This window comes from Cyprinodon tularosa, unplaced genomic scaffold (assembly GCF_016077235.1).
Source record: "Cyprinodon tularosa strain WSP-4 unplaced genomic scaffold, ASM1607723v1 ctg520, whole genome shotgun sequence".
NCBI lineage: Eukaryota > Metazoa > Chordata > Actinopteri > Cyprinodontiformes > Cyprinodontidae > Cyprinodon > Cyprinodon tularosa.
Window position 1 is genome coordinate 40,716 of NW_024039253.1, and position 27,305 is coordinate 68,020.

The 27,305-nt window shown below is 38.0% G+C and overlaps 1 protein-coding gene across 6 annotated transcripts in view; it reads left to right on the plus strand.

Annotated features, from left to right (window-relative positions):
* The window catches only part of foxp2 (forkhead box P2), a 120,538-nt gene that overhangs the window by 11,154 nt on the left and 82,079 nt on the right, over nucleotides 1–27,305 (plus strand). For all 6 annotated transcript variants that reach the window (XM_038303898.1, XM_038303904.1, XM_038303899.1 and 3 more), the window contains exons 2-3: nucleotides 2,004–2,074; nucleotides 2,630–2,695. The gene's annotated coding sequence lies outside the window, so the exon portion shown is untranslated. The remainder of the gene's footprint in view (nucleotides 1–2,003; nucleotides 2,075–2,629; nucleotides 2,696–27,305) is intronic.

Sequence of the window (27,305 nt, forward strand, 5' to 3'; positions counted from 1 at the left end):
ATTAATTTAAAAATTGAAAACTGTCGGCAAAATATGTTTGCTTTTATTATTCTGGTGTCTGGAGTTTGTGCCACGTATATGAAAAATGCTAGCATTTACTTCCACCCGCCACGAACAGTAGGGGAAACCCCCTAGAGGCAACCAGGCCTAAGGCAGCTGCTGTTGGGGATTCACAGTGACAGCGCACCACTGATGTGGGGTCTGCTCGCCCCTGACAGCAAAATTATATTTGAAGATAGGATCGTAATTTTGATGAACTGACTGCACTGCACTGTTTTAAGGTGGGCATTAAAAAAGAAGCAGAATGTGCTTTATTGCTGCTCAAATTGCGATATGAACATAGCATTACACTTTCTGATTGTTTGAATTAACCTATGAAGCATAATATCGTACCTAAAAAAATATCCTTATGATATTTCCACCTATAGTCAAGCAAACATACTTCCCATAATAAGGACAAAAGCAGTGTTTTAACAAAGACAAAAAGTAAGCTGCATTGCACCTCAAAATGCAGAAGATGGTGTTTCTGAGTCTAAATTTCAAAACTGACAAAAATAACAAAAACAATGATAAAAGTTATTGATTAAAACCTAATAATAGTTTTAAGTTAAATTATAATTAAAACTATAATCATTTAGTTACAAACGGCTTTTATTTCAGGTCTTTTAAAGAGATAAAATATACACATCTACTTAAACTATTGCATATCAGTTTAGTTATATTGGTACTTTTAACGATATGTGGTGAATATTTAACACTCATTGAATTACATTCTGATTGATATAATTAGTTTGAGTCATAGTTTTTGAAGTCAGATTTCTATATGGTATCTAATCTATAATTATTTTAAATCATTAGAGGGGAATGAAATGCCCCCCTGGTGGGAAGGAAATCAGGCTTGGTCAACATGAACTACATTGCAGAAATGGCTTCATTTCAGCAGTTAGGTGCTGTAAAGGTACAAAATGTCAAACTGGATAAAACAAATAGCACCCCCCTTTAAACCAGATCCTTAATAGCTCCCCTCACCATCCTCTGCAGGAGTTTCTTCGCACCTCATTGCAGCAATCGCTAAGAGATTATTTTCTAAAAGCTTTTAAAAATATATTTTTTTAAGTTAATATTCTGTTCTCAAACTTTCAATCTGTCACTTGCCCAATTTCCAGCAAAACGTCGCCTAGTTATCTGGACAGCATTTTCCACAAACTCAGAACAATAAGAACTTATCACAGTTGGCATGTTTTGTTTTCCATCTGTTCCCTTTGAGTTGAGGCCTTTTTGTACAGTTCAGAGAGCGCATTCCTCAGGATCCAGCAGCCGCTGGTTGCCTGTAGGGGTCATTGAAATTCAGAAAAAAATAAAAGGGGCAAACACATGCACACAAACACACACCCCTCAGAGAGGAGCCTCCGGTCCATTGTGTGAATTTGGTGCCTCATGTTGTATTACAGTTCTCCAAAGTAATTATTTTTTTACTGTAAATGTGATGCATTAGTAGCTGCAGTTGTGATATTGAGCCCTCCTCCTGTATTGGTGTGATTAAAATAACAGAACCCTTCATCCTAATGGGCTCTAGCATGTGTGTTTCCACGCAGGCAGCTGAATGGGGTACATGAGAAAATCAATGGTGTCAGGTTAACAGTGTGATTTACTTTACGCTGAGAGCTTGAGCCTTGCAGGCACAGCACCTTTCAACTTTAGAAAGAGTGTGTATGTTTGTGTGTATTGGAGATAGTACATTGTATGGCCTGTTAGTGCATGCACCCAAACACACACAAACACACAGACTCTCCTTTTAAGCTTCACAGCGAAATCCAGGTGCACTTTGTTGATTTGAAATGTATTGCTTTCACCTTCACTCCATGCAGAAAATAGTTATGCAACATATCATCTAGCCCACACTTGTCTGCAATAGCAATAATGCACCAAATGGGAGGGATGGGGGCATCTTGTGCAGCAGAATTGGCCCAACTCTTAAGTATTTTTGGGTTTTCTCCCCTTAGTGAGGCAGCATCGCCAGACTCCCATCCCACCCTGCCAAGGACAAAAGTGACAGCAAGTTTTCTCCCTTAGGGTAAGTGCTTGAACATAATCCCCTCATGTCAGCTCTTTAACCTGTGGAAAGATTAGAGCGCTATTAAGCATATCTTTTCACCTGTCAGTATTCAGATAACAGTAAATCAAAGTGTGGATCATTCAAAGCTCTTTCACAGTGTTTTATTTCTCTCTGTTTGGGTGATTGTAGTGGTTTGTGGGGGGTCACGGAGTTCCCATTCCTCCTCTTCAAATGTAACAAATCTTCATCTTGTCCACACTGATAGAATTCCCCCTCCACTGGGCAACCTTTCCATTGTGCCTGTTTGGTTTTCACACCCCAAGGATTTTCAATCTACTCTCACTTAGAAGTTATGCACTCAGGCTGGCAAATATGGCCGAGCTCAAATTTCAGCTTTTAATATTATTTTTCTGATCTATTCATTAGAATTTGTTACTTTAATGCATGCTTGTTTATTCCTGTTAATGGAATACCTGTTTTTTAAACCTGTTATAAGAAAAAAAATAAAAAAAGATAAGAACACAAACTCCAAATGTAGTTAGATTTTAGATCTCTTCCTGTTCCTCCTTCTAGGATGAAATATGCACACTCTGCATCTGTAGAAAGAAGAAGACAACGTACAGTGTGAGGTGAAAAGTGGTAAGTGCAAACTATTGAACTACTCTGTCTGCATGCTTGATCTTGTGATATTGGATATTGTGTTTGCTGTGATGATGCACATCAGTCTAACTGTTGCGGGGATTGAATTTTAAGTTAAATACGGTCCTAAATGGAGTAAAGGGTTAATAAAGTACATTTCATTGGTTAAAGTTTGGTTTAGTGAAATGGTCTGGAAGCATCACATCATTAGGGATTATGTGCAAATATCTGTAAATAAATAAAACCTTTTTTTGAATTTTATGTGTTAGGATTTGAAAATACAACGGGATAGAATGGATTTTAGCAAATAAAAAATAACTGTTGGCAACTTCATACAATTTATAACTCATGGAAAATAGAGAATGTAATATAAAAGCATTTCCTAGATTGAAGTGCTTTTCAGAAATTTCAATTATTTTTTTGTGCATATGTAATTGACTAATCTCAACTTCTACCAAGATGTATAGTTTTAAAAGTGCTGGAATGTCCATTACTCTGCTTTTTATTAGACGCCAGGAATAAATATTTTTTTTTGCCTCTATTGAGCATAGTTACTCAAAACTCATCTTCTCCACCTGTTGTTTCACACCTGGCCAGCTTTTGAATGCTTTAAAGACAAAAATAGTTTTAACAAAAAAAAAAAAAAAAAATGAAGTCATCAGGTGTGTTGTATCTTTAAAACATGTTTAAATGTGTGTGTTAATATGGAGACACCATGAAACGTAACTATTTCCAACCATGCTTTTACACTGGTACATGTTTACATAGTACCGTATTTTCACGACCATAAGGCGCACCGGACTAAAAGGCGCACTCTCAGTTATGTGTGCCATTTCTGTATTTAACACACACATAAGGCGCACCGGACTATAGGGCGCGTTTTTTATATACAGGTACATGTCCTCTCAGGTGGATTTTCTCACTTAAAAACATATTAAAACTACTTTATTCCCACTGATCACAGCAAATAAAGCTGCAAGGTGTATTTATTACAAAGTATTATTCAAACCTGGGAACCTGCCGTGAGAGACACATCGCTGATGACACAGGGCTGTGATTACTCCTCTGATACAGTTTATTGACGCATAAATTAACTTAAAAAATAGGCAGGATAATAATCTGGATGAAATGTCTGCAATGATTAAATTTTCAGGTGGACTTTCTCACTTAAAAAGATTTAAATTATTTAGATGAAAAAACACCTGCTGAGGTGAGCCCGATGCGCCGCGGCCCAGAGGCTGGTGTTGAATTAAGTTTTCAGGTAGAAAAATAGAGCGGGAGCAAAACTGAGTATGATTGTGCTTTATTCATGTATTTATTACAGAGTATTAATCAAACCCCTCAAAGTCATCATCCTCTGTTTCGGAATTAAACAGCTGCGCTAAATCCGACATGCCAGTTTCCCCTTCTTCTTCGTTTATTGACGCATAAATTAACTTAAAACATAGGCAGGATAATAATCTGAATGAACTGACTGTAATGATTAAATTTTCCGGTGGACTTTCTCACTTAAAAAGATTTAGATTATTTAGATGAAAAAACACCTTCTGAGGTGAGCCAGGATGCGCTGCGGCCCAGAGGCGGCTGTTGAATTAAGTTTTTTAGGTAGAAAAATAGAGCTGGAGCAAAACTGAGTATGATTGTGTTTTATTCATGTATTTATTACAAAGTATTAATCAAACCCATCAAAGTCCTCATCCTCTGTTTCGGAATTAAACAGCTGCGCTAAATCCGACATGCCAGTTTCCCCTTCTTCTTCGCTGTCAGAGTCACTTTCCGTGCCGGTCGGCTCCTTGGAAATGATGCCGGCTTTTGCAAAAGCTCGAACAACAGTCCCAGCAGAAACGTTAGTCCAAGCATCTACAATCCATCCGCAAACGGTGGCGTAACTTGCCCGCCGCTGCCTTCCACTTTTAGTGAAACTGTGCTCTCCGTCTGTCATCCATCGCTCCCACGCCGCTCGCAGCCTTACTTTGAACGGCCGGTTCACACCGATGTCGAGCGGTTGAAGCTCCTTTGTCAGACCTCCCGGAATAACAGCAAGCACAGCGTTCATTTCTTTGACCTTTTTTTTCACATCGGCTGTGAGATGGGCACGCATGGAATCACAAATTAAAAGAGATGGAGATGCGTGGAAAAAACCACCTGGTCTCCTTACATACACCTCCCTCAGCCAAGCTTTCATCATCCCCTCGTCCATCCAGCCTTTTTCATTCGCCTTAATAACGACTCCAGCTGGAAAAGTCTCTTTAGGCAAAGTCTTTCTTTTAAAAATCACCATAGGCGGAAGTTTCTGTCCATTTGCGTGGCAGCCAAGCACAACAGTAAACGACGCCTTTTCATACCCCGTTGTGTGTATCGCTACAGTGCTGGTCCCCTTCTTCTCCACCGTGTGATTCACCGGGATGTCGAAAGTGAGCGGCACCTCGTCCATGTTGGTGATGTGGCTTGGCTGGATGACTTTGTCAGCGATGTGTTTGCTGCAGAAGGAGTGGAAGCTCGCCAGCTTTTCATCATAATCCGCCGGACGTCGCTGAGCAACTGTAGTCCTGGTCCGGATGGAAAAATTGCACCGTTTCATAAAACGGAAGCACCACGATGGACCTCCTTGAAAATTTTCAATTTTCATTTCTTCCGCCAGCTTTACTGCTTTTAGTCGAACAGTGACCGTTGAAACGCTGGCCCCACTCGTTCTTTGCTCCACGATCCACCGCTCCAGTCTTTCCTCCAACTCGGGCCACCTCGCCTTATGTCCGCGGAAACTCAGCTGCGTCTTCTTCACCAGTCGGAGTTCGTTTTCCAGCTTCCTCCACTTGCGAACCATCGATTCATTTATATTGAATTCTCTCGCAGCTGCTCGATTTCCATGTTCCTCTGCGTAGCTGATAGCCTTCAGTTTAAACTGGGCTTCATAGGCGTGTCTCTTTGCCATTTCCAGGGTTATTAAGACAACAATGTTCTGCATACAGCACATACCTGTTCTTTTATACACAAGCCACGCCCACACTTCCCCCTTTAAGGTTCTCACATACTCATGGTGGTCTCAACAACGTCCGCAGATAGGGCGCACCGCACCATAGGGCGCACCCCACATTTTGAGGGAAAAAAAAGACGTTTAGGTGCGCCTTATAGTCGTGAAAATACGGTAATATATATATAGTATATATATATATTTTTGGTACCATGTTCTTTTGGAGGTGTGGTATGAAACACTTTTTTTAAATTGTTGTGTTTGCTTTTCACATTAAGAGCTTTTAAAGTGAAGTGTTCTTTGAAATATGCAAGTTGCTTAGCCCTAATTAAAGATACACTATTCAGTTTTTATTAACCAGAACTCATATTTTTTTCTTTATTTTTTTTTTTATGACAAAATATGTGCTGTGGGTTTTGAATTTAGTTGTTTTGAAAAAGTTTCATTGTGTATTTGGTATGCACGATATAGACATTTTGGCCAATAACTGATAATTATTTGTTTCCCCCCCAAATCCTACTCACAGACAAAAAGTAGTTTTTCTGTCATTTAACGTCATTGCATATCATAGTTCCTTTATAGTTTGTAAAACTTTAAAAAATATCCACAAAACTTCAGCATGACTCTTGTGGAAGATTCATGACCTGCATAATTCTCTATTTTTTTATTAACAAGACATTGTCTATTTATCGGTGAGTTAAATTATGGGAATGGTAAACTGACAACATGCCATTGTGATATTTTGTATCCCTGCATTTATGCATATATCCAAATATTATTTTTTTTATTTTAATACTCAAAGAAAAAACCCGAAAGAACATTCTGTGAGATGATATCTTTATAAAGCACAATTTGTGGGAATTTCTTATTTTGATACTAGAAAAGAAAATAGTGTTTAATCAGCCAATCAACAAGCCTATCAAGAAAAAAAGCTAAAAAAAAAAAAAACAGTTACAACAACTTTCATATCAATGTTCCTTAAGTTTAGCTCTATTTTTCAGAACCAGAAAAACGGTACATGGCAGTTTGAAGTAGGGTTGTCAAAAGTATCGATACTCAAAAAAGTATCGATACCAAAATGTTGTATCCGGATACAATACTCATTTTTAAAAGTATCGAGACAGTGCTACCACCAGTGGCACCTAAGCAGTCATTCATTTAAAGTGCAGAATAGAGGACAATGCACTGTCAGAACACTGTGTGATTGAATAATTCTACGCACTTTTCAGTTTCAGACTTTTTCTGTAACAGATGCAGCTGCTGAGAATTATTTTTGTTTCTTAACCGGTTTGGCTAGTGTCATTGTTATGTGTGCAAAGCATAGCCAAGTAAGGAACACTTTATTTTAATTTCATATGTTTTTTTTTTATCAAGCTTGCTTAATATTGTGCACAGCATACAACCTCAAAATATTGTTCTTATTGTTTATTGTATTTATTTATTGTATTTTATTTATTAATGAAAATATTTCTGTAGAATTTTGGAGTCTTTGTTTTTATTCTTGTGGTATCGAAAATGGTATCGAGTATTGAATATTTTCCTTAGTATCGGTATCGAGTTGAAAAGTTTAGTATCGTGACAACCCTAGTTTGAAGTGACATTTTGTATTTTAAAGTTAAATCCTAATTTGACTGAGGTTAAAGCAGAAACATATGAAGTAGAAGCTTTGCTCTAGGTAAAGATTTGTTTAGAAAATGTGTGAGATGCTGAGCTGAACTCTCCAGGTTTCCTGAGTCCAGATTTCCACCTAAAAGAGATTTAAATATTAGTTCTTAATTTGTCTAGTACTTCAGTTAATCTTCAAAGATGAATCCTTACTGCATATCTACTGGCAAGAAGACGTTCTTCTAATCATAGCAAAAAAGTCTAATTACCCCAACACTGCAAGCCACACTTGCAGAGCGGACATACAAAAAAGAAGAGGAAAAATCTACAGCAATTTATCTGTGGTTGCTTTAAAGGAGCTGCAGTTTGGACTGAACAGCCTTCTGCTCACATTTCCAGTCTGAAATTGATTTCTTGTCCTAGATCAGAGACCTCTTGTCATTCCATTTTCAATCCCCAAATGGTTTCTCTGAGCCTACTAACTGTCATCCCCGTGAGTGGGCAAACAGGGGAAACCTCCATGGGTCTTTACCCCTGGCACTTAAAGCAGCCAATGGAGTAAAGGCAAAAATCAAAGGGACTGACCATTTCCCCATTGGTAGCCTCTATTGTGTCCGTGGTTTGGGATTGGTGGAGAATCTGTACACTGGATAGCGGGATACGCGGGTGGCTGGAGATCAGGGAAAGCAACCCCCTTTTTTTTCCTAATCCTTATCCACCATTAACCTCAGTGCCCTAGTGTGTGGCTAAGATCAGAGACCTTGGTCAATCCCCCATTCACTTCCACCCCGAATATTTTAAAGTTAAGCCCTGATGCTTAACAAAAAAAGTCTTACTCATCAAAGGTTTACTTTTCCTGCCTTCCCTCTCTGTGCCTTTGCTCTCCTGCCATTCTTCTCTCTATGGTCCACTGTTTTGTCTTTACACTTGGGGAGAGGGAGCCCTTGAAAGTTTTGCAAGTTCCTAAGTTTTCATTTTTCAACTTAATAAAGTTTAGTTGGAGGTCCAATGGTGTCATGCTGCGAGGCAAAGTGGAGCAAAAGTAGTTGAGCCAGTGAAAACCTGCCCACTGCTAATCTCTCTGATAAATAGACCCCTGATTTTATTCAAATTACTTCCACAAGGGAGGTATATATTCCTACCTGATATTTATAACCCCAAGTATTTTCTTTTTCCTTGGACATTTGCTGATAATAACAAGACTGATTTGAGTCCAGGTTTCTACCTCTATGTAAACATTTCAAATTCCTCCTCTTTTTTTTTTCTGTGGGCCATAGCTTTTCCTAGCAACTGTCAGGCATTCGACACATCTGAAAGAGAAATGATTGAGGGTCAGAGTAGAAAAACAAGCATATGGAGGTGTAGAGTTGATGGGCGGGAGTGAAGAAAAGAAATTGCACGGAGAGTGTTTGTCCAGAGTGCATAGTTGCCATGAGAATGAAGGTGGAAACAGGGGAGGCTCAAAAACAGGATTGCCATTATTGTTTAACAGAACATAAAGTCTTGGAAAGGCCATTGATTCTTATTTTTCCTATCTATTCTCCAGCTATTTTCTAAGTTCTATCTTTTGAATTTTTTTAAGAACTATATTTTGGATATATCAACCAACATAAAAATGAAAAGTGGTTTTCTCCAGTAAAGGTGGTCAGAATTGACTTTGGAGCCCCTCCAACTAAACTGGGCGCCTTGTTCTAGAGAATGCTGACACTATAGAAATTATTTATTGCAAATATTGTATATAAGAATCAAATTAAAAACAGCATCTAGTGTTTCATGTGTTATCCTTTCCTCGCAATCTAATTGGAGAAACGTTGAGTGCGGAAGCTGGGCTGGATGGCATCCGTCCAAGAGCTTGAGATTATTGTGAAACCCAACCTGATGGTGGGATGACATCAGAGAGGCCTGACTTTGGATTGAACTCAATGTTTCAGGTGGGAAGAATTACGAGCGGCTTCACTCGCAGGTGATCGTGTCCAGTGGATCAGTCGCACACAGTCCTGCATTCTTCTCCCAAGGTCTAAACGCTGATTGCCCTGACAGATTGAACTTGTGTGTTATCAGCAAACTGTCATGGGGCTTCATTTTTCAGACTGCACACATAGTCCAAAGTTTACGTTAGCCATTCACCAGTATGGTGTTTTATAAGGGAAATTGTCATCACTACATAAACTAAAGATACAGTTATTTTACCTGCTATTGAACTAGTTCAGTTCAGGTTGCCAAGAAGTTGATGCTGAATCTTAAGTATGTTAAACATTTTTAGAAGGCAAACAGTGTCTCATTGCCTTATGTTACACATTAAATTGAGTTTCCCCTATAAAAAAACTGCATAATTTTGAAACTAGATATATGTTGCACTTCACTTGGCTTCACATTTACTGCCACAAAAATCAGAGTGCCACATATTCTCTAGCCTTGTCAAGAAATTCTGCCACTAAAGGGTCATAACTCAGACACACAGAGTATTTACCCTGCCACTGCTAAATAATCAGTGAAACCATCAACATAAATTCAAATATTCCAGTTAACATCAACACCTTTATCAATAATTGATATCCTTTTAAGAAAGGTGGATGTTTCTCTAACCCTTGGCTGGAATGAAATGTGATATTTTGGGCCAGTAATTGTCTACCTAACTACAACAACCCATACCATATAGCATTAAATTATCATTATTAGATGGTCAGTTTATTCTTAGATATGAGAAATATTAGTGATGATTGAAAATCGCAGCGCACAGACGTGACGTTCCTGAACCAGATGTTGCAGAACACTGAATTTCACACCATTTTTAGAAATCTGTGTCATCATGTATTAACATTGGCGTTAACCTGCCAAGTCCTCCGGTAAAACATGGTGGTGGCAGTATAATGCTGTGGTGTTGAGTTTCTTAATCAGGGATTTGGAAAAATGCTTGAGTTGAAAATTTATATTTTCTTGGGTGATGATTATTTTTCAATATGACACAATTTAAGTGTCATATTGGAAAATATTTACTTCTTAAGTTGCCCAGCTGGTAGAAGATATACAGCAAAATACATGGAAATGTATATTCAGCTAAAATGGAAACAAGGGGAAAAAAATTATCAATTTCTTGATATTAATAGCCTATTCTGCTTTGATAAGTGGTCATAATAGGAATTATATTTTGCTGTTGTCCTGTTTGTACTGGTCAAATGATCTTACACATGAAACTTTAGGTTTGATTACCTAAGTGTGTTGAAACTGGCTGCAAATGTTTATACAAATTCAAGATACACCCATAATTTTTTTCCAATTTAAATGTTCTGTCAGTGTAAACGATTCAAATCAAACAACGCGGTTACAGTCAGGGGAAAAAAAGATTTCATTCCAGAGGCCACAAGCCAAGTCCTTTGTTCAAAATGAACATTTGATCGCAGCTTGAAAAGGGATACCAGTGGCAGCAAATTCCTACAAGAGCTTCTCACTGAGATTTCCTCACCACAACCCACAAGCAAGACGGAGTAACTGTTCCTACCTAGTTGGAGGCAAAATGGATAGAAAGTATTCTTGTGTGCAGTGGGGGTGAGAAACACACACAAACTCAGCCGGCATGCTCGATTTGGGTCATAGAGTTGACAGACAGTGGAATGTGAATGTGTGTATGTTGACAAACTCCACTGCACCCTGAATGGGGTTTGTGATTACACCTCATCATGCGTGTTGCATCGGCCCTGTCCCCCTGCTCCCTCCGCTTTCCCTCTCCCCCTTCCTTCTCCCTTGCCCTCGCTTCCCTTTCGCTCCCTCTCTCCTCTCACCATGGTGCCTCTTGGGCAATCATGTGGTCACACTACCTGACTCCTCGCTGCTCAAGAGTGCAGTTGACAAAAACAGCCCGAGGCCCGTCATGTGGAAAAGATTCAGTCGGCACATAGCATACATCACGACCCCCGCGCTGTAGCTCCTCGCTTTCTCGGACTAACTAACCGATGCACCTGGGTGTTTCCTTCTTCTGCTCACCTGTGAAGGAAAACTGCTTCACTCTCCTTCTGTCGGAGAGCACAGCTGTGTGTTTGTGGCTTTGCAGGCAATGTGCATGAAGGCTGCTTTAAACAGTGAGTTTGGGTGCTGTTCACCCTCTCCCTCTCGCACTCAGAGAGGTTCAGCCAGCTTCTCTTTGTCAGTTGAGTTGCACTCTTCGTGTCATGTAATATAAAGCTGGCGGTCAGTGAGAGCTTTCTGCTGTCAGTCATCCTGGTGGTCTTAGGCTGTCGAGCTGCTCACCTGTGTTTATTGGACAAGACCTGCTCTATGCTACCCTGGGAGAACATCTTGCCTTCTTGCCTCTACTTTCTCCCTTTCTGTCTCTTTTACTCTGTTTTTCTCTCTTTCTATGATTTCTTTTGTCTGTCAAACTCTGTCTCCCTGTCTCTTTTACTTCTTTAACCCACCACTACCCTTTTCCCTCAGTTTTTCTCAATTCTGTCCTCTACAGTTTATTTTTTCAGGCTTTCTTCTTTGCTTCTCCTTTTCTACCATTCACTTCTCCCCACTCTTCCTCTCCTCTAGCTGTCTGATATTATTTTTGTATTATTTGGGACCTCTTTGTCAGCCTTTCACTTTATAGCTCTGCCATCTCTTCTCTTCTTAATCTTTTCTCTGCACCTGGCTGAGCATGCGCACACTTGTGTGTGCGCCGCCGCTTGACGGCTGATTGAAACCTGTGTCTCAAAGTTGCTAACGCTCACTGAAGCATTATATTGTAGATAAAGTAAATAAACTAGACTACCATGGTAGAAATTTCTGGGATAGACTCGAAGATAACACACACTTCTATTCACTTGGCCCTGCAGAGGCTTTCTCTCGTTCACTTACGCTTGCATGAAGACACAGAAATGCGTTAAGTGAATGGCTGAAAAGACTGTTGATGTTGAGGTGAGAAGAGAGCTGGAGGCACAGAGTTACTTTCTAAAGGCTTAGGAGTTTCACAAGTCTAATGTTTTTTTCAAATGGGATCTTTATAGAAGTAAAAGGCAGATCTAAAATACATCGTGAAACAAAAAGTACAGTTCCCCTTTTTTTAATTAATATATTATGGTGTAATAAATTAGACCAAGGAAACTAGAAATAGTTGAAATGTAGATAGATTGATGCAACAAGTGTTGTGGGGAGACTTAAAAAAGGCTGGAAAGAGTTGGGCCAGAGGTTGATCTTCCAGATCTTTAAAAGATCTTCACCTTTGTCAAATTTCGGACAGCAAGACACCAACTAGCAACAATGCTTGTGCTGCCACATGGTAGTGGCGGCATTATGCTAGTGGGAAAGGTGATTTAGCAAAGTGGTGACTAAGTAAAATTACACAGTTATCAGATTTCTATTGGTAATAAATACTTGCAACCATTCATAATTTTCCTTCTACCAAATTAATTTACCCTGTGACATAATCCTAACAGAAAATTTAAAACTAGCAATTTTAATTTCTTAAATTGTCTAAAATGTATAAATACTATATCAACAACTAAAAGTATGTCTTCCCTCTTTCATCCTGATGCTTTTTAATCTGCCCTTAAAAAGTTTTTTTTTCTTTTTTGCAACTATAGCAATTTATTCACCTGAAATTGCATGGCTAACATATTGGTTAATTCATGAGTTTGACTCTTTGGGATTTTAAAGCAATGGCCTGATAAATGATTCTTCAGTTTATTGTGTTATTGAGGCCATAAAGCTGCACATCAAAAGAACTGTGCCCTCAAGCCGCCACCTCCTTGGTTTCATATCAAATTTTTCTTACATTCACTGAAGTTCCATTCGGGGCTGTAAAGTGGTATAGTTGACATGGTAATACATTTGTATTGTGTCCAATGATAAATACTCTACCAGGTCTTGCTCACTCCGCTGCCTCCAAATGTGTCCGAACAGCGCCTGTATTGTCAAAGGCACGGGGGGTCATTCAAATCTCACTCTCCTTCCCTTTTGCCTTTTGTCAAATATTTCTACGCCGGTGATAGTTTTCTCATTTATTTAGTGAATAGTGTGCAGAGTGATGAAGAAAAAAAAAGACTTTTGCATTATGGAAATGATGGAATGGGTTATAATCTCCCACATATTCATCACAGCAGACATTGGACCCTTGTGATACCGTCCTCCATTGGCTATTGTTCCCTTCCCCTCTTTGCGTACTGTTCCGCTCAATGGACAAAGCAGGTTTTAATCCTGTCTCTTTTTGGAATGACAATGTTTACCAGCGATCATTCAATGAGGGGTACGACACACATCGTTCCTTGTGTAAATGCCCCGAGAATGAGCTGAGGTTAGCTGTGGCTGGCTCACTAGAAAGGGGTGTCAAAACGGTTAAAACAGGTCACATATAATCATTTTTAGAACGCAGTGCAGCCAAGAACACAGACGAAAGTTGCAGAGGAGCAATGACATTAGGTATGGAATGCCTTACTCAATCATAATGAAAGTCCACCTAAACAAAGGTAGTGATAGCTAGGTCCTCAGCTAAATCCTATTTATCAAATAAAAGATTTCTATGCAATTTGTCCAGTGAGGAAGAGGAAGTCATGTTGAACGCTGTCTGGTAGCAGTATCTCAGGTTCTTAAAAAACGGACTGGTGTGAGCACAATGTGCCTGTAATATGCCACAGTGTGAACTAGCCCATTAAAAAAGAAGACATTTTTGATTAGTATTTCTACTGGTTTGTGTATTGGTATGTCACAGCACATTCCTCTTCATAACTAACCATAATATTTTATATTATTAACTCATACGTTTTAGCAATTCTCACTGTTCTCCACATAATCAGTTTTACCTATGAGGGTTCAATAACACTACAGTACTGTAGTTGTCCAAATTTGATTCCAAGAACTGTGTCTATTCATGTCATGTTGTTTAACATGATTTCTGGACATTGACCAATGGACATACTTTAAACTGCTGTAACACTAAGCGTTTGTCTTACCTGAAAAAACTCACAATCATCAGCCACAACTGCCTTCATGGTCTGGCCTTTCTATCCTTTGCAGGAACAGTTTAATAACCCTTTCGCTCCGGTTTGTTTGTTTCTGCTCCTTTTTTTAAATGTAAGATTTCTAAATGTGCCTTGAAACTGTGTCAAAAATTATGAGAAGTATATCTTCTTAATCTGTTTTAGGGCTGAAACAATCAATCGCACTAATCAATTATTGAGATAATCGTCAACTAATTTAGTAATTGATTAATCGTTAACTGGAGTATTGAGACTCTAAAACATGCTTTTAGCTGAGAGAGCGGCCCATTTAAAACAGTAAGTATACCGAAATTGTAAAATAAATATGTAAACATTTTGCATTTCAGATAAAAAACTTTATTGTCAATATCAAAATGCCCTATCCACAACTCCAGTAGAAAATTTTTAGTTTCACCTGGTTTACTTTCGTAAAAAGTGTTCATTAAGGACCAATTTGCTTTCTGATTATTGATCGATTAATTGAAAAAATAATAAACAGATTAATCAATTTGCAAAATAGTTCTTAGTTGCAGCCCTAATCTGTTTACTTCCACCAAACTTTTTTTCTGTGTTGCAAATAATGGGCCTGACATTTATCCTACAAATTGCAGTTAGAAGAGTATTTTTCACCAGGTAAGAAAAACCATCTTTTTCTTACAGCTTGTCCTAAGCAAACAATAAAAAGCTTAACTTGTATTCTGTTATAAGAGTATTTTTTTAAGTGATCCAGTTTTATTTATATTTAATATCTCTTTTTGTTGTTTTGTTTACTTGTTTGTTATGCTATCCAGCTTCACTTTAGTGCTATATATTGATTTGTTTACTGTTAAAGAACTCCATGAATGTATTTGACCCTTGACTTCTTCTTAAAACAGCAGCAATAATAATGATTAGCATTAATTAAAACTAAGCAGTTATTTACTGCATATTTTATCTATATTCTTGGCCCCATACCATACAGTTCCTGCTGTCTTGATTGGATTTAAGATTAGCACCATTGCTGCTAACCACAATCAGATGGTTATTTTTTCCCTTTTTTGTCAGCAACCATTTTCTCCTATCACTACTGATCTGCTGCCATACCACCGGCATGTGTCTTTTGCTTCGGTGTGAAGTGAGAAAATGAAAAACAATCACTACAACCTCCAATGACCCCCTTCTCCTGACGTGCAGTCAGTTAAGTGGTTTGTAAGACGTTTAATTACCAAATGGTTTAATCGTTATTCATCTCATCATTAGATGTATGATATTAAGTGAATTGCTTCCCCTGGGTCCCAGTGCTTCACAGATCAATAGATTTAGATGGAGCTTGAAGGGACCTGGGGGGCTGGGTGGGCAGTTAACTCACTTCATATGAGTAGATGCATTGTCTCTGTGATGCACACAGATGACAGCCACACAAGTATTTTTGCAATTAGGTCTTATATAGGTTTAATTATGCTAATTTTTACATCTGCATGCATCAGGATGTCACTTATGCAAAAGAAATCGATGGCTTCTGGGTCTATTTTGATAGTGAAAAGACATGAAACAATGAACAAGGTTAAAACACCGCACACTCTCCATCATTAGAGTACTTATGTTGCACTTTGGGACGCTTTGTTGGTATCGAGCTTTGTGTGAAGACATTGTGTGGATTTCTATATGGTTACCCCACTGAGACGCACTAGCCTGCAGCTTGGTATCGTCTGTATTCCCAGTGTGAATATGGCTGAGTGGTGATTGTGGACTGGCTGCACCAGAAGCTGCTATTAACTGTAGCAGGCACTAGTAGCCTGAGTTAATTGTCCATTACCTACTATTATCTAGGCTCTACCTCTCTTTTTCTCTTTTATTCTGTCTCACTCAGGTCTCTACCCATCACTGCCAGTCAGTATGGTGTTTCCACTTTGGTTTTTTCTACTTTACCAATACTAAAAAAATCCTCCTGTGGTCAAATCCTGGCAACTGGGTCGACTGATAATAATTTCCTTTGTTACAGAGGAATCTTTTAATGGCAGAAAGGAGCAGATTTTTCTTTCCTACCCTTTCACTATTTAAACAGACGGTTGTCACGTTCCTTCTGAAACAACTCAGAGTGGATTTTTTTTAACATTAGGCAAATATGCAAGATGTTATTAAGCAGAATATATAAAAAAAATATATATTTTAAGTCAATATCTTCCTTTTTTCAAAAGTTTACTAAATTAAACTAAGTTCTATTTCCTTCATTTCAATGATATACAGGTGCTGGTCATAAAATTAGAATATCATGAAAAAGTAGATTGATTTCAGTAATTCCATTTAAAAAGTGAAACTTGTATATTATATTCATACATTACATACAAACTCATATATTTCAGATGTTTATTTTGTTTAATTTTTATGATTACAAATGACAACAAATGAAAATCTCAAATTCATCATATCAGAAAATTAGAATATTGTGAAAAGGTTCAAAATTGATGGCCCCTGGTGCCACACTCTAATCAGCTAATTAACTCAAACCACCTGCAAAAGCCTTTAAATGGTCTTTCAGTCTAGTTCTATAGGCTACACAATCATGGGGAAGACTGCTGACTTGACAGTTGTCCAAAAGACGACCATCGACACCTTGCACAAGGAGGGCAAGACACAAAAGGTCATCGCTAAAGAGGCTGGCTGTTCACAGAGCTCAGTGTCCAAGCACATTAATAGAGAGGCGAAGGGAAGGAAAAGATGTGGTCGAAAAAAGTGTACAAGCAAGAGAGATAACCGCACCCTGGAGAGGATTGTGAAACAAAACCCATTCAAAAATGTGGGGGAGATTCACAAAGAGTGGACTGCAGCTGGAGTGAGTGCTTCAAGAACCACCACACACAGACGTATGAAAGACATGGGTTTCTGCTGTCGCATTCCTTGTGTCAAGCCACTCTTGAACCACAGACAGCGTCAGAAGCGTCTTGCCTGGGCTAAAGAGAAACAGGACTGGTGAGTGGTCCAAAGTCATGTTCTCTGATGAAAGTAAATTTTGCATTTCCTTTGGAAATCAAGGTCCCAGAGTCTGGAGGAAAAGAAGAGAGGCACTTCATCCATGTTGCTTGAAGTCCAGTGTAAAGTTTCCACAGTCAGTGATGGTTTGGGGTGCCATGTCATCTGCTGGTGTTGGTCCATTGTGTTTTCTGAGGTCCAGGGTCAACGCAGCCACATACCAGGAAGTTTTAGAGCACTTCATGCTTCCTGCAGCTGACCGACTTTTTGGAGATGCAGATTTCATTTTCCAACAGGACTTGGCACCTGCACACAGTGCCAAAGCTACCAGTACCTGGTTGAAGGACCATGGTATCCCTGTTCTTAATTGGCCAGCAAACTCTCCTGACCTTAACCCCATAGAAAATCTATGGGGTATTGTGAAGAAGAAGATGCAATACACCAGACCCAACAATTCAGAAGAGCTAAAAGCCACTATTAGAGCAACCTGGGCTATCATAACACCTGAGCAGTGCCACAGACTGATCGACTCCATGCCACGCCGCATTGCTGCAGTAATACAGGCCAAAGGAGGCCCAACTAAATACTGAGTGCTGTACATGCTCATACTTTTCATGTTCATACTTTTCAGTTGGCCAACATTTCTATAAATCCTTTGTTTTTATTGGTCTTCAGTAATATTCTAATTTTCTGATATGATGAATTTGAGATTTTCATTTGTTGTCATTTGTAATCATCAAGATTAAACAAAATAAACATCTGAAATATATGAGTTTGTATGTAATGTATGAATATAATATACAAGTTTCACTTTTTAAATGGAATTACTGAAATCAATCTACTTTTTCATGATATTCTAATTTTATGACCAGCACCTGTAATTGATCTTCTGAGTTGTTTGAAGAATCCTCAGTACTTTCACTTGATGGCACTGTTTTCCTTCTTGCTCCCACTGAAGCAACAGGGCATGTTTTATGTATGCTGGGCACAATGTGGTGGAAAAAAGTGCGGCTGAGCCACAGAGACTCACGTCTTTCCTTTCTCTTCCTGTCCCTTAAGCTCCAGAGCTGACATTAAAATCATCATAACTCAGATAAAAGGGTTGAAATGCAACTATACATTGAAATCGATTAACTTTTGTTTGTTTTCTGTTTATTTTGAAAAGTTAAGGGTTTGTACCTAGAGAATAAAAAAAAACATAAATTTAATGAATATGGAGTTTTCTGAAGTGTTTTCTGTGTTATGATTAATTGTTTTAATTAATCCACCCAGTTGGTCAAGGTCTAATAAATATGCTAAAACCTTTTTTTGTTGTTTTAATTTAAACCATTTAATGTTCCTCAGTTTGGGCTGTGTTGAAATCAACAAACTGTCACAGTTTTAAACTTTAGCCATCCCGAGCAATTGAAAAGAGACTAATTTTGTGTTTAGTGGGTGCAAAAGTGTTAATACAAAAACACAAATGACTTTTTATAGTTTCTGCTCATAGGAATCATATGATTTTATATCATTTTATACAGATTTTTAACAGGTTAGTGTTGTGAAAGAGAACCAGATTTTTCCCATTTATTATATTAAACCTCCTTTAGTTTGACTCCCATAATTATAATTAGATTTATGCCTTCAAATGTAAACATCTTAGTACACAAAGTTAATTTTTGTCAGTCAGCAAAATAAATTCAAAACCAGGACCTAAAAACAACTGCATGTTTACAGTTGCTCCTTCTAATCTGACTGAGTTTTGGGCCTCAGTCTGTTATTTTGTTTATGAAGATGTGCAAAGGCAATACCAAGTAATTTACAGTTGTATTTGCACACTTTGTAAAGTTTTATTCCTGGACACATTTTTCCTTCCCGATACTTTAAATGGTCTTGTAACTGAAATATGCTGTATCAATGATCCTGTTTTGCCTTGGATTACTTTGCATTGGTGTATCACAAGGAAGCAGTTACAGTTTATGATTTAAAGGGAAAGGATATGAAAAAGTTTACGGGACACGGACATTGTCACCTTTACAGTGCCTTTTGCAAGGTGCTGTAAATGGAGCCTGGATAGATGGATAGGAAAACTACAGGGTGGTGATGGGTCAACATCATATTAAGTCCTCAAAAAAATAAATGGTTTAGCATTATGGAGTGTCGGCCCGGTGGTCCCGCCTTGTGAGCAGTCAGTAAAGAGGCAATACATCATGGTTAAAGGAAAAGAAAAAAAGAAAAAACTAGCGCTTGTATTTCAGCTTGGTGCGCATCATAAATAAAGGTGGGCCATGTATAATTGAGGCTCGTGCGTGAGGAACTCGGCTGGAGATGAGAAATGGAAATCTGTGTACTGGTAAATAGATAATCACACAAAAGTAATTGAGGTTTTCAAACCCCAATCTAGTCTGCCAGCATGAGCTCGTTTGCATGTTAATCACGTCAATGATTTCCCTTCATCACAGGGAAGTCCATGCACACTTCCATAACCAGCTTTTAATTGCATTTAAAATGTCACAGAGGTGGAACACATGTAATTTAGCCAGAACTGTGTCCAAATTAATGGGCACTATTGAGATGCTCCATTGGACAGGGTCTGAAATGAGAGAGGCTGTCCATTGTTTGGGCCTTTATTAGGGATGCTTCTTCTTCCTCTTCCTCTCTGATTATATCTCCACAGCATCTTTTGAAGTTTATATTAAAAAGTCAAGAGGAAATCTAATAAAAAAGATTGATTTGTTGATGACAGAACCCTGATATATATATATATATATATATATATATATATATATATATATATATATATATATATATATATATATATATATATAAATATTTTGCAAAATTAGCAACTAGGACATTGAAAGGAAGAGCCCCAAAAGTCAGTGTTAGAGCTCAAAGAGAGAAAGTACCAGAAGAATAGTTTATTTTCTTTCATCACCAGGTGTTCTGTGGCGTATAAATTACTGAGATGATGTTTCCATAACATAGCTGAGGGTACTCTAGAGAGGGGAAAGCTGCAAAACAGACCTATTTAATTTTTCATAGAGGTGGACCATCAGGAGCCATAAGCCAATATTCCTCTTCCCCTTTTCCAGATGCCTTCTACACCACTATATCTTACCAAAACCCAAGCCCCTCTTATTTTTTCCTTCTTCTCGAAAAAAAAAAGTTCTGCCGAGACCTACATGAAAGGAAGGAACTGTTGAAATGTTAATTTTACCATCTGCTGGCGAGGTCTGCTACCTTTTGGTGCGTGTGAGTCACTGCGTGTGTGTGTGTGTTTTCTTTTTTTCCTGCCCTTTTTAATTCCCTGTAGTTCTGTTCTGTTTCATGAATGTGCTGCTATTTTGGCTGTTTGAAGTCATGGGGTCTCTGTGAGTGTGGCTTTGACTGGTTGGAAAATACAATGCCACATGGTGGATGGTGGAGACTTTCCCATTAGTTTCCTGTTTAGAGCCTGCTCCCCTTCTGGTAACCCATTTTTTTTATATCAGTCCCAGGGTTCCTGTTACCAACTCATGCCCACCTCCGGAACACACTGTGCTGTTCCCTCGTGCTTACTTGAACTTGCCCCTCTCGTCTCTTCCTCTTCAGAGCACATCTTAAGGGACCTTTTCAGTGTGTTTATCTTAATGGTGATGATTTTAATCACCACTTTACAGCATCCAGAGCACATTTTTACTTAAGCCGTTTTCCCCACTTTAAAAGCATATACCAGTTTATTGGGGGAAACGTATTCACACCCCTTTGACCTTTGTTTTGTTTTTTGTTGTGCTACATCTACAAACCTTACCGTATTTTAGTTTGATTTTATGTAATTGAGCAAGACAAAGTTTTTGATTATTGTGAAGTAGAAAGAAAAGGATTCATGGTCTTAACATCTTTTTGACTATCAGAACTCCCAAGACTCAAAATTTCCTTGCATGAACCTGAATAGTTCTATCTATGTTGTATAGGTCATAAGTATTGTGACCCCTGAGGCCCCCAAAGTAAATACAACTTTTGATCCTGCAACCATCATATTTCTAGCTGGTTTGGGTAATTCCCTCATATCAACCACTGTTGCCACTACTGTTGTTGTGCTTTCTTCGTGTCGGTCCATTACATATCCCTAATGGAGTGCATCCCAAGCCAACACATAATTTTGAGCTTATATGTTTTGGACTGTCTCCTACAATTCTATGACAATACATTGTAGTTTGTGGCTTTAACAAAAAAAAAAGAGTGAAACTGCTTACAGTAAAGTGTGTGAAGCATATTCTCAAAGGCATTTTATTGTTTTCAAGGAAGCTGCACGGACCCAGCTAAATCTGAAATAGACGTTTACCTGTCAGGGAAACTCATCTTTATCAACCTGCTTTTTTTTAAACTAAAGGTACACAGTCTAGTTTTCTGTGAAATATTTTGGCATAAGGCTTGATTCCATTGTGAGATCTGATAGTTGGCTATTAGGGTGAGACATCCTGTGTGCAGAGTTGCTTAGCATTTTCCTTGGCTTGGATCAGATTGTTTAGTCTGCTTTCATTGTGAGCTGTTTCTGAGCCGCAGTTGACGGTTGTTTGCAAAGCACAGGGGGGAAAATGTGAGCGGGGGCCAGCGCCTTTCTCTATTTATTTATTTTCCCCGTCCTTGGAGCTGGAATCTGATTTGTGTTCTTGTTGCTCTATTCTCTCTGAGCGGTTTTAAGTGTGGCTGCTGAAACCTAGACTCTGTATGACCTCACCGCGCGGCCTGTGTTTCATTAATGACCAGCCCCTGTGGTTTGGGGAGAGGAATATTTTTCATATGACACTGCCTTGCATTAGCGCGGAGCGGCAGCTGCACAAACCACAAAACCATCCAATTTTGTGGCTTTGAAAGGTGTGAAAAGTTCAGCTCCCTATAGCAAGTCTTGCATTTATAATTATGGTCTGTGTGTATGTGTCAAGAAGCGGAACTACTGAAGGCTTGTAAAAGGGAACAAAAGACCAACTCACCTGCTAAAGAAACATTTTTCTATCATTTCCCTTAAATTGGGACGATATATTGCAAACTAAACCTTTTGCGCACCTGGAGATTGATCCAACTCCCTTAAAATGTGACATTAAAGCAGGATTTCAAAGAGGACTAGGCTACTTTTTCATATCTTAATTCATCCATAATTCTTTTTTTATATATAGCCCATTTCTGTACTGTTTTGTCCATAATGATCCCAAGCCTTTTGGAATACTTTTTCCAAGTACCCCATCTGGCATAAGAGGCATTTCTTTGTGGATTGATTGATTTCCCAGGTTTAGATGGAGGAAACACATGCAAGCCATACAGCAATTGACTAAGAGGCATGTGACAATTCATAAATAGGAATCATAAGCCTCCGTACCCTTCTCCTCCATGCTCAGACACTACTATAAATGTATTAAACACCTTGCCGGAAATTGAACATCCCGAAGAAAACCTGAGATTTCTCCCATCTAAAACAAAGAGACCTTGTGCCGCAAACCTTTCCCATTTAAACCACTTAAGCACAAGAAACTTTAGCATATCCTGGAAAAACATTAAAAAAAAACAACATAAGTTTATTTCTGAGCAGCTCAATTCAAGGGGCACTCCTATGCCTGTGTCAGCTTGAAGGCAAGAGGTGGAACGAGGAGAAATTGAGGTTAGTCACTGAGGCTCAGTAAGAATGAACAAAGGAGAGGATTACCTAATAGCCCTGCTATGTATTTGAAGTGGAGCTTTGTGTTTGTTTGGGGAGGTTTTGGGGATGGATGTGCAGGGAGATGTCTTTAAGGCAGCTGATGGGTACTTTTAAGCTGTCAGGAACAGCCCTCTCTCACCATTCGTCTTCTCAGACAGCAGCATGCTTAAACAGGGGAGGAAAAGACAAACCAGCTAGAAACTTTCTGTTTTTTTAAGTTCACAAAGTAGCAAAAACTGTTGCCTCCAAGTTTAATTGGGTGCCTCTTTTGTAAATTAAAAGTCAGCAGGCTTGACAAGTGTAAACCACAGATGCATGCTCAGTTTGCTATTTTCGGGGCATAGTGCCACGGGATCTGTAATGAGTCTGCTCTCTACTTGTGAGTGTTTGTAAACAATAATCTAGCAGTTTGTCAGTTAAGAAGGGACTTCCGTATTACATTTGTGTCAGAAATTAATTCATAGTCACATTGCAAATATCATCAACTGTGCGTAAACTGTCTTATTACATGCCAAGACTCCACAAAACAAATGGAAACTGGGACATCATCTTACATCTGGAAGTAATTGGTTTTGTTTGTTGTTTTCTTCTATTAAAAAAAAAAAAAAAAAAAAAAAAAAACGGACAAAAAAATATGTAAAGACAGAAAAACTTCAAAAAATCTGTATAAAACCTTTGGATTTTTCTGATAGATTTTGATACATGGTATGTTTTACCTGAACATTTTACTCTTTTATAAATGGTAAACTAAGAATTGTATACATGTTTGTCTTTGTTTTCTAAATTACCCCCCCAAAAATAAAAATCTGCATCTGTTTAAGTTTTCTTTTTGAAGTCTCAATGGTTTTATCTTCATTTTTTGTTATTCTAGTTGCTTTTGGTTATTTTTTTATCCTCTGTTGCCCACTTGTTTCAGATTCCTTCCCCTAGCTCCCTTCTAGCTGCTTCCATCCACACCTGTTCTTTGTCAGCCCATTAGCCCAGTCTTTGTTTTGTTTCTCTGTGCTTGTTCCTTGCTGTCATTTCTTGATCCCCATGTGTGTTTTCACTGATGTTTTCTAGTTTTTTTTTTTTTTTTCTATTTTGTGATTTTTGCCTCAGTTGCTACTTTTTAAATTACTAAAACTGCAAGAAACCACTTTAGCTTCCGTCTCTGCATTTGGGTCCTCCAAAACCTCCACCCTACCTGGCATTGACCGTAATAAGAAAATACGAGCTTAGGCTCTAAAATTTGCAAATTTTATTAATTTGCACATTTTTTTTTTTTTGCAAATTCAGAATTGGCTAATTTTAGCCAATTATGTCTGGTTAAATAAACGAATCTTTCTTCAGAAGTTGCTTAACTTATTTTTTGGGTCGCCAACAACAGGTATAAATCTGAACAAACCAGTGGTGGAAAAATGTTTTCAAGGCTTTTAAATACTTTTAAATACTTTAATGCAATCTTTTACGGGATATAAAAAAAAACTTGAGACTTGGGACAGGGGTTCAACTATCTTGAAGTGAATGTCCCTAACCACAGAGTTAGGGATAAGTGAATAGATCAAATGCCATACATCTGTTTTCTCAATTCATTCTCAATTCAAAGTCCAGATCTAAATTCAATTAAGACTTTTGATCTTAATTGAATGCTTAAACATAAGACAACTTATGTTTAAGCATGTTGTTTACTCTTTTAAAAATGAAAATCAGTAGAACAATTAAGTCCCTTGTTCTGCAGACCCATATCTTTACAAAAATCTATAACATACATTAAAGATTGTGGGTTTTTTCTTAGACAAAATGTTCTTCAAAATGCTTGTGCGGCGCTTTAGTTTTTGTTGCTAAATTGTACGTCTAGTCCTATTTTAAAGTCATCAGCGATTGCTTTTCTGCCACTCAGAGCACTGAGCATGGACAGCTTTTAAAGGTAGCGAGTAGGTCTGATAAGTGGCTCAATTCTTGTTCTAAAGCATTTTTACTGAAGGTTTAATAGCGCCTGTATAATGAATTATAATGTATTCTTTCCAATTGCAAATTTTCCTTTAATACAGCCTTTCTGCTATAGTGAAAAAGTCCATCTGAATATTATTGTGACCAGCTTTTAAATAATACAAATCAATTGCCTGACTTTAAGCGGTTAGTTTCTGCCAATGCCAAATAGGATGCTGCTTGTATAACTAGATTAGCCAATCAATTTCAAAAGTGGAGAATTTTTTCATACCAAAAAGGATTTACTGTGTTTGTGGTACATGGTGGTCAGCTCTAAGTAAGGTGCATGCATTAGTGGAAAAAAAAGCCACTGTTCAGTCGAACATTTCAGCCGAGTTTGAACTCATTGAAAAGCAATGTGCTTATAAACTTTGCTGTTCCAGTTTAATGGAACATACCTTTCAATGTGGACGTGTGGGCAGCTCATCATCAAAGTGAAACTTCCAAAGTTCCGCTTAACTTGTTGCTGAAATAGCTTCTCGTTTTCAACAAAATTGGCCTGCGCCAAGTATGGAGAAGAGTATCAGGGAATCTTCCCTGAAGGAAAAAAATTGCCAGTTGCATACTTGTCTTTGACCAAAGTGAAGCCTTCTCCCACTCCAGGGAACATATGCTGTTTAGGAAGATATAAAGGAGTAATTTTATTACTTGGTACATCTCCCCTCTGAAGCCATTTCATTTTTCTTTTCAGCCTCCACAGAAGCCTTTATTTGATCTCATATTCCAGAGTATGACTGCCTCAAACCAGTCGGACTCCGTTTATTTTCATTTGGAAAACAAATTTAGCGTTGAAGGGATGTCAAAGATTTTAAGTGAAGAGCAGGGGGTTCAGGTGTGGAATAGAACCAAGGCAAGTTTCTGCACATGTTAATTCCCTCCTGCAGGGTGTGTTTGGAGCTATACTTGCACTTTTTTTTATAGGGACTATTTTCCATGAAATCAATAAAAATCACTCAAACATAACAAATTTGTCTTTTTATCCTTACAAATTCAAACTTTACTTTCTTAAAACTGTAATACTATGAAGCTATTTTTGTTAAACCTCTATTTACTGTTTTTTTCTTCCTTTAAAATCAGAATTTTGGAAATGCATGATTGACACTTTTGCAGATGATTTCTGATCCCCAGTTTTTGACAAGCTCTTACACTTGAAAAACGATCTAGAAATAAGTAAAAAATGTGTTAAATTAAGTGTATTTTCCCTTAATTTGAGTATGTAAAGGAGAAGTTTGTAGTTTGGCAATGGAATGAGTATTTTATTCTTAAAATAAGGAAATTAGATAAAATACACTTGAAATAAGATAATACAATTGTGTTTTCTTATTTTAAGTGTAAATTGTCTTGTCCCATTGACAAAATGTCTCTTTTATCTCCTCAATCCAAGAATAAACCACTTATTTTAAGAAAAAATGACTTATCTAGATTTCGATTTTTTCCAGTGTATCTGCTGATACAAAATGTATCACGTCTAACCAAGCATCTGCTGTAAAACTGGGCTTTAAACTTTAAAACAAAGACTAAATGTAAACAACAGCCTCTATGTTCAGTCCTAGAAAACATCTTAATAGAGAGAATAATAAAGATATTACAAAACAGAGCAGCGCTGCTGTGAGGTATTTAGCCCTACAGGTACACTTAAGCCTATAATTGTTCATACACCTGGTAAACCTGGATAATTATTGAATGGTTGTTTTTCAATAAACAAAGGAATAATTTTCGGAGAAAAAATGAGACAAAACAATTAGATCCAGCATGTTTTATTATTCTTAAAGCCCTACGTGACATTTTCCCACAGTATAATTCAATGCAAAATTAAAAATGCTAAATAATTTTCCAATTTTGCTGCAAAAAATGGCTTTTAGTGTTTCAACTTTTTACTTCCGAAGTATACAACCTCACCTGCCAGCACTGTATTTCCTAATTGTAGATCATTTAAAAAGCTTCTCATTTGGATTAAACAAAGTATCATAATGTTGTAAAATGAAAATCCACACTTTTAGGGGATAACAAAAACACACTAATTTATTCAATGATGATATATTTTTTTAAGATAAGCAATACAACATTTGAAATTGCTGTTATGTTTTCACATGTACAGTGAAACCAGGGCAGCTGGTTGCTCTTTACTCTAAGCTTTGAAACTACAGATCATTGGAAAAAAAGCACCAAAAAAAGCGGTGCCATTTATTAGGGTGCGCAATTGGCCAACCCAGATGTAGCTGGTCACTTGAGAAGGAGACCTCCTCATAAAGTCTAAGCTTTTACAGCAGGCCCAACTGCGAAGTCCAAATTAACCCCCAACCTTTCTTAAACTGCACATATTTATCTATTTATTAAATCCTGATCCAGCGCAGCTGTCTGGAGAAGGCTGCACCGTCTAAGATTCTCACTCCCTCTCTCATTTATCAGTGTTTCTGTCTGTCTCCCTGCCTGCGCCTTGGCTACACTGTATGTGTATCCGCTCCAGCCTGTGTCTGGTGACAGCACAATGAAAACATTTTTGTG